Source organism: Vigna umbellata, chromosome 11 (genome assembly GCF_029865625.1).
Source record: "Vigna umbellata cultivar VRB3 chromosome 11, Vumbellata_1.0, whole genome shotgun sequence".
Classification (NCBI taxonomy): Eukaryota; Viridiplantae; Streptophyta; class Magnoliopsida; order Fabales; family Fabaceae; genus Vigna; species Vigna umbellata.
In genome coordinates, this window is record NC_142175.1 from 3,892,873 (window position 1) to 3,901,405 (window position 8,533).

The following is an 8,533-nucleotide window of genomic DNA, read 5'->3' on the forward strand; positions in this document are numbered from 1 at the left end:
ACAACATACCTAACTGTAAAAACAGACCTGCATATACTTAACAACTCAGAACAGTCACGAACAATCTAGAAGCATATATTTTCTATAAAAATTATATTAAAACATAAATCCATTCAATGTAATCATAAATTAACTTCTTATAAGCATAAATAAATTCAATGTATTCATAAATCAACTTAGAAGCATAAATCAATCCAATGTACAAAGTTAAACTAATTATAAATATGCTAAGGTAAAACTTACTATATCCTAATATCTACATAGTAATATAGAGTTGAATTATATATTTAGCCAGTGTTTTCCTTATGTGTTTAAGTGACTTCTCTAGAATTTAAGTAATAAAATTGAATCTCTGAATAAAACACAATGATTTCAATTAGTGTATATGAAATCTAAACTATAGAGAAAATAAAATTCAAACCAAAATATTACTATTTCCCATCTACTAGTAACATGTGCACGAATAATGGTCATCATCGAATACATGATGTAGTAACCACACTCATGTGAGCTGGTTTGTCTATTACATTATAAAATGTTAAATAACATCATTGGAATGGTACAAAGTGTAACAAAGTATGGACTAAAATACCATATCTTAAGGGCCAACCATGCAAGCTTTTTAGCTTTAGCAGTTGATCTCCCAAACATCATATGTGCTGCAAGGGAACTATTAAAAAAAATTGTTTTAGCATACATTTATATAACAAAGAAAGTTCAATCATTAAGCTTCTTACCAATCTATTACTTGTCTAAGGGGGTTGGGAGAAGACTTGTGTAATGAACAAAACCATACAACAGTGTTCTCGGTATGAAGATCACAAGTAGCTGCCAATGACGCCTGAAATTGGTAATAACTTAATTTTCATATATTAAAATCATAAATAAAACTTTAAAGTTAACAAACTTCACTTACCCAAGTATATAAGGGAGAAAATATATCTCCTTCCCCATTGCAAAGCAGCTAGTGATGTATGCTTGGATGTCATTAAATTTATTTCCTTTATGAGTCATTTGGGGGTCAATGAACCTATATACATCATTGAACCCCATCTTGTTACTGACACCAAAGATATACTTGAAATCAAGAAATGATCTGATATAAGTAACTTGATAAATCAATTTTATATAAAAAAGTTCTCATCAACTTACATAATCCACAACTGAACGAATGAAATATTAATCTCTTTTCTCCCCGACGCAAGCTCCTTAACATCTTGCTGATGCAAGTACAATGAGATCTCAATATGTCTTCCAAATGTAGCAGAATCCCATGGTACAATCATTGGCACATCTGCAATGATGTTACAAAGCTCGTCTAACACACCAAGAGAGTCGTCCTTAGATAAATGAGTCTTCTTCGGTGTAGGACTTCTCTCTTTGTCTGTTTGCTGTTAGATGAAAAAATGGTTATGTTCTGATGTCAATAAGAAGTAAGGTTTCAAATTGAGAAGTATATAGTAGGAGTGTTTACCGGGGGGTCAGATACAGTACCAACCAAATGTCTAGGCCAGGCCGCAAAGCACTTCAATGCATGTTCCGTGACAAACTCCTATGAAGGCACAAGAACAAAGGCATTTATTACAACAACTTCATCGACCGTGACCTTGGCCTCATCTTCTCTTATCTCCATACCATGCACTAGAGTGGCTGCCTCATAGACTATGCCACGAGCCACTAGCCACTAGCATGGTCTGGGTAGGAGAGAGAATATATAGCTGACATGGATGAGTGTCGTCCATGTCGTCCCCTAGGTTCTTATACTCTTGGATTTGACCTTGTGTGCTTATTCTCTCACTCTCCTCTAGCTTACTTCCCTGGCAGGAAGACTGTTTGAGCTTAGAGGCTCCAAACACCAACCATGTTAATGCAGTGTTGCTTCCATCATACTACTTGTGTTTATTGTTATGGTTGTATAATAATTGTGTTATATGGGAGTAGTTGATAATGCAGATGTTACGAATGTTATGTAGAAAGTAACAAGAAGATGGGAAAGATCAGAAAAAGGAAATCTTGGTTAACTCATTTGTTAATAAGTTTTTATTCTTTTAAGGCAATGTAATATCAATTATAAAATTGAATTCATGTCATACATTTTTCCTCTATTATTTTATCATGTGTATTACAAGAATTAAGTTGACATATTAATGATTTTAAAAATAAAAATTCAATTACTATGTTTTCGTGATGCCTAAAATTTAGGTGTTACAACACTAATACTTACTTGACATATGACACTAACACCCACTTGACATGTAACACTGACATTGTCATATGACAAAATGTTAACTTGACCATTGAATACTTTTTTAAATAAGAAAAAATTTAAAAAAATTAAAATAAATCACAAATTGATGCATACATACATTGTTCATCTTAAATTAATAATTTAGAGAGTGTAATGAAAAAAATCGAATTAAACATAGTCACCAAAAGACCGTATTGAAGATAAAAAAATTCCTACATTAAACAAAATTCACAAAAATACGAAAAAGAAATATTTAGGTCTTCATTCTCCAATCTAAACACTACCTTAATTTTCATTTTGATGCATATTTTTCTTTAATTTTTTCAATACTTTTACTTTATTATTATATTTTTAACTATTTTTCTTTTAGAACTAAAAACTATCTTAAAGAAATCTACCTAAGATCTTGACAAATGTAACTTCAATCATACTCTTAAATAATTGAATCCCATCATCGCTTATACTTTCTTATTTTTAACTTCTACACTTCACAATCCTATTCAGAACACCCCATGTTTAATTTTTTTTCTCTGAACAAAAATGTTATTTTATTTACTAAACTATATGATATTGATGTATGGAACGGGATCTTTTACCAAAAAAAAATATAGTTTTTAAAATTAAAAAATGGTACAATTTGAGTATCTTTATAAGATAAAGTATTTTACTCTCATTTTAGGTTGCGTATACGAAGAGTTTTTTCTCGAAGCCGCCCTTGAAAATGTCTAGCTTTTTCACCGCAAATCTTACTGAGTTTCTCGGTAAAGTAAATCAATAGGTTTCAACAAGACCTCTAGAAAAATTAAGACAAAAACAATAAAAAAATGAAATGAAAATATTTCAAAAGTTTAAATTAATTTATAGGTAAACTAATTTGTCAAGGCCAGCAAACAGTAAATAAATTAAATATTTGACACTCCTTTTGTTCGAAGATGTACGTTCATCACATTATTATTACCATTACTTTTGTTTAAAATTAATCAACATTGTATTTTTTTTTCTTGTTTTATTTTTGTTTCAAGTCTATAAATAACAAAGTTATGTAAATTTTTATTTCATGTCTGTTAATTATGATTATATCTTTCAATATTGATGTGTTTATTTTAAGAATAATTTTAGTCTTGAAAATAACATTTTCTGAAATAATATTTGAAAAACTTTATGACAAGTTTGATATAGTTAAAAACTTTTGCAGGATAAAAATGTTTATTATAATATAGATTAAAAAATTATTTTTCCTCATGGTTCATTCATTTTACAATAATAATTTTTAAGTGGAAAAATAATATCCAATATCTTCGATAGCTATTATTTGTTGAGATTTCAAAATTTGGGTACAAAATGAAATGAAAATATTTCTTAGAAACTTCTGAAACTTCCCACCATAAAGTAACACCAAACAAACATTAAGACTTTTGGGAAAGTAAATATAAAATAAGAAAACTATGATTTTAGTGAGTGATGTGACAGAGTAATTTAATCACAATTAAGAAACCTAGATTTATTGTCTTTTTTATGAGTACCTTAATATTTAGGTTTAATGTGTCAATAGGTCCCTATTTTTGTTCAGAATTTGAAATAGGTCTCTTTATTTTTTGGCGTCTCAATTGGGTCCTTATTTTTGTTAATTTGATGCAAATAAATCCTTTCCGTCAATTTCATCAAACGACCTTAATGAATGTGTTACGTGGCCTAAGAACAGTATTGACACGTGTAAGGCCACATCACACATTCACTAACGCCGTTTGATGAAATTAACGGAAAGGATTTATTTGCATCAAATTAATAAAAATAAGGACCTAATTGAGACGCCAAAAAATAAAAGGACCTATTTCAAATTCTGAACAAAAATAGGGACCTATTGAGACATTAAACCTAATATTTACATATCAACCGTAATAACTTCTATCCATTGATATTCTAATTTCTTTTAGAATAAAAGTGTAAAGAAAATAACATTAAGCTTCCTATTTACATCCAAATTTTGATTACTAAAACCTCTTAAAACATAAAATTTTTGCAATTAAAAATAAATATTTAAAATTGAATTTAACATCAAAATAACCATTACATAGTCAAAAAAAGTAAGTTCAAATTCTTCAAATACATAAATTCAAATAACTGCTTAAAATAAAATACAAAATAATTTTAAAAAATCTTCACTACAAGTTTACAAGTTAATTTCATCTCTTATATTAACAACCGAAACATTTGCATTAACATTTTTTCTTATATAAAACACAAATGATATACTACTATTGTCATAAATACAAATAAATATAAATATGAGTAAACTAAAAATAAAAACATATGCATAGTAAAAACATGTAACATAGTACGGTACTACACATTAGAACAATCAATCATGTCTAGTAGCTCTTTTTTTGACCATAACCAATAGCTCTTTCGTGATTGTAACCAACAACCCATTGTAACCAACAACTCTGCTCACTATAAAGAAATCAATCACAGTTGCATCAATTACACCATTCAATTCAAATCATCCTATATACTTAAAATCCAAAGTACCGTACAAAACCGCACGACAATTCAAAATTCAACATGCATTCATTTACAAAGCAGATTCAAGAAATAAATTCAAAGAAAATAATTAGTTCCCCTTACCTTGAAACTTCTTTGCTCAGCTCCAAGACCCGCAGCTCTAGTACCCCACACGCGAATAATCTAGACAGCACCCTACAACCCGCAATGCGGTGATCAAGAACAACTCTTAGAGCTAGAATGAACGGAGAAAAACGTAAAGGAGTAAAGGAGGGTACACTAGGCACATGCAACTTGCCCTAGGTCCAAAACAGCAGAGAACAGTAAAGAGCTACTTACCCGCTGAAGAATGAAAATCTATTTGGATGGTTGCGAAGGTCTCTACGCCGCGGTCACTTGAGCACCACCTAATCCAACATGCAACCACTAAAAGTGAGGGAATGATAGAGAGAAGGCAGAGAGAAATGGAGGAACAAGCTTTTTAGAGAGAGAATGGGAAGCTGAGATAATAAACTCAGATCTGATAAGTCATTCCTAAAGTCATAGTGTCCTTAGTGTTATAGGTCTTGATGCTTCAACATAAGGCCCAACTGCCATATATTTTCAGGCCCTTACACTTACTGGACAAAGAATGATCATATTTTACCCTTAATTATTTTTAGCACCTAATCAGGATGTTGATTTATTTCTCAAATAAACCTAAAATCTTTTATATAGTTATGTTATATGTAATTGGTATGTTGAATAGGCATTTTTACATTTAGTATATTTACTATTTAATTAAATTTTAATTATTTTTGTAACTTTGATTAATTTTAATTAAAATTTTACTTTAGTTTTTATTAAAAAAAAACGATTATTTTCAGTGTTCAGTTTTTTTTTTTCCATTTTTGTTTAAGTACTTTACCGTTTAACTTTTATTGACATGATAATGAGTCTGAGAAAATTCAAAAGAAAAAGTACGAATTGAACAAAGGGTATGACAAAATAAAACTAATGACAATATTATTATGTTAATGGTAAAATTAAATAAGATACTTTAACAAAAAAAATATTTTAATCATTCAATCAATTTTTTTTAATAAAACTTATTAAAATATCCAACTTTATAAATTACATAAAATATAATTAAATATTATTTCCGTAATATAATCTTTATCAGGAAATATTTGTATGTTACTTATCTTGACATATACACTCGGTATCAATATTTAATTCTTTGCTTCCCTTTTACGTTGTTATGAGTTTGCTTCCACATTTTTCTTTTACTTTAGCGTTCAAGAAAGTCAGTCTTCAAGACATAAGTAGGGTATTATGAGGAATACTTTTTCACTGTTATTTAAATATACATAAAAACTAAAAATAATAAAATTATAAATTATATAATATAATAAAAAGAAAGAAATTAGAATATATATATATATATATATATATATATATATATATATATAGATATAATAGATGTAAATAAAATTAAGATATATAATTATGATTACTCTAAAAAATAATAATAGGTAATATCAATTTGAATTCAAACGAGGCTCCATCAGTCGACCCAAATAAAGATGTAACTTCGCTGTCATTATTTTCTTCTGTCTCTTACTTTACTACATTATATGAAAAGCACCGATAATAGCAAAAGCAATCTTCAAATATTAATATTTTAATTGAATTTGTTTTATTTTTAAATTTTAAAATACTAATATATGATTAAAACAGTTGCACGTGGCTATAGTTTTTGCATATACAAATTGGCTAGGTGTACTGACATAAATATTTTTTATCTAAAACTCGAGGCACTTTCATAACCAATAAGTGTTTATAAATAAATCCATTCTCAGGATTTCAAACAAGTTCAATCTATAACAACCGCCTCATTTCCATAAACCATTCACAAAATGTCTTCCGAAAATTCAAAACTCAACTTTGTCTTGTTTCCTCTGATGTCCCAAGGGCACATGATCCCAATGATGGACATAGCGAAAATTCTGGCCGAACGGGGTGTCACTGTCACAGTGATCACCACACACCAAAACGCATCCCGTTTCAAAGCAACTTTTGCCCGTTCCATCGATTCAGGGTCTCAAATCAAACTACTTGAAATCCAATTCCCATATCAAGAAGCTGGATTGCCAGAAGGGTGTGAGAATCTTGACATGTTACCTTCACTGGGCGCTGGCTTGGATTTCTTCAATGCTGCCAACAGCAACACCCAAAAGGAGCAAGTAGAGAAACTCTTGGAAGATCTAACGCCCCCACCAAGCTGCATAGTTTCAGACATGTGTTTACATTATACAGCCACCATTGCTACCAGATTCAACATCCCCAGGATCTCTTTCTTGGGACAAAGTTGCTTCAGTCTCTTCTGTATGTACAGCCTGGGAAAATCCAGACTTCTCTCAGGCATAACGTCGAACACTGAGTACTTCGTTTTGCCTGGTTTGCCCGACAAGGTTGAGATGACCAAAGCACAGCTTCCAGCGCAAAAAACAGATGCTGAATGGAGAAAATTTTATGCCAGAACAGGTGCAGCTGAAGGGGTTTCTTATGGGGTGGTAATGAATTCCTTTGAGGAGTTGGAAGCGGATTATGCCAGCGCTTACAAGAAGGCCAGAAAGGGTAGAGTGTGGTGTATTGGTCCTGTTTCACTGAGCAACAGGGATGAATTAGACAAGGCTGAGAGAGGGAACAAAGCCTCAATTGATGAACATTTTTGCATGAAGTGGCTTGGTTTGCAGAAGGCAGGGAGTGTGATCTATGCATGCCTTGGAAGCATGTGTAACATATCTCCACAGCAGTTGATAGAGCTGGGTTTGGCCTTGGAGGCCTCAAATAGACCCTTCATTTGGGTTATAAGGGAAGGGAGTCAACTAGAGGAAGTGGAGAAGTGGATGAAGGAAGAGGGGTTTGAGGAAAGGACCAAAGGTCGAAGTCTTGTGATTCATGGTTGGGCACCTCAGGTACTACTTCTGTCACACCCTGCAATCGGAGGGTTTTTGACTCACTGTGGTTGGAACTCAACTTTGGAAGCAATATGTGCTGGTGTGCCAATGGTCACATGGCCTCTATTTGGCGACCAGTTTCTGAATGAGAAACTTATTGTGCAAATATTAAAAGTGGGAGTGAAGGTTGGGGTGGAGGTTCCTGTGGAATGGGGTCAGGCAGAGGAAACGAGCATTTTGGTTAAAAAAGAAGACGTTGAGAGAGCCATTAACGAGTTGATGGATGAGACTATGGAAAGTGAAAAAATCAGAGAAAGGGTTAAAGAATTTGCAGATATGGCTAAGAAAGCTGTAGAACAAGGTGGATCTTCTCACTCCAATGTCACACTCCTTATCCAGAATATCATGCAACAAAGCCAGAGAGATGCATAGACGATCTTTCTCACTTGGAGAAAACAGACTGGTACTTGTCATATGTTTCATTTCTTCCCTAGATTTTTAGTACCTATGAATAAACGTATTCCACTCCATTAGATCATGATGTAGCTGCAAACTTTTATATTTTGTGTTTCCGATTAAAATATTTTATGATAAAATATATGGTTTAAATAAAGATCTTTTAAAAAATTAAAATTTTAAAAATTTATTAGATTAAATGGATTATAAAAAATTAAAGAATTTTAAATTACCTAAAAAGTAAGAATTTAATTTCTATTTTTTATTTTCAAATTTATATTTTAATTTTTATAGTTTGGATCGATCAAGATATTTATAAGTTAATTCGATTCAACCTAGATTTAGGTATACTCATCTCAGTTCAATTTTATCTAGATTTTAATCA

At 31.2% G+C, this 8,533-nt stretch overlaps 1 long non-coding RNA gene and 1 pseudogene across 1 annotated transcript; one reads left to right on the forward strand and one right to left on the reverse strand.

Moving 5' to 3' along the window:
• Nucleotides 1–396: 396 nt before the first annotated feature.
• LOC148190806 (uncharacterized) lies at nucleotides 397–1,051 on the reverse strand. The gene is made up of 3 exons (XR_015782946.1): nucleotides 917–1,051; nucleotides 738–841; nucleotides 397–670 (listed from the first exon to the last, which is right to left on the reverse strand). It is a non-coding gene; the product is annotated as an uncharacterized LOC148190806 (long non-coding RNA).
• A 5,442-nt stretch (nucleotides 1,052–6,493) lies between these two features.
• LOC124820665 (UDP-glycosyltransferase 73C3 pseudogene) lies at nucleotides 6,494–8,305 on the forward strand (annotated as a pseudogene).
• The last annotated feature ends 228 nt before the right edge of the window (nucleotides 8,306–8,533 follow it).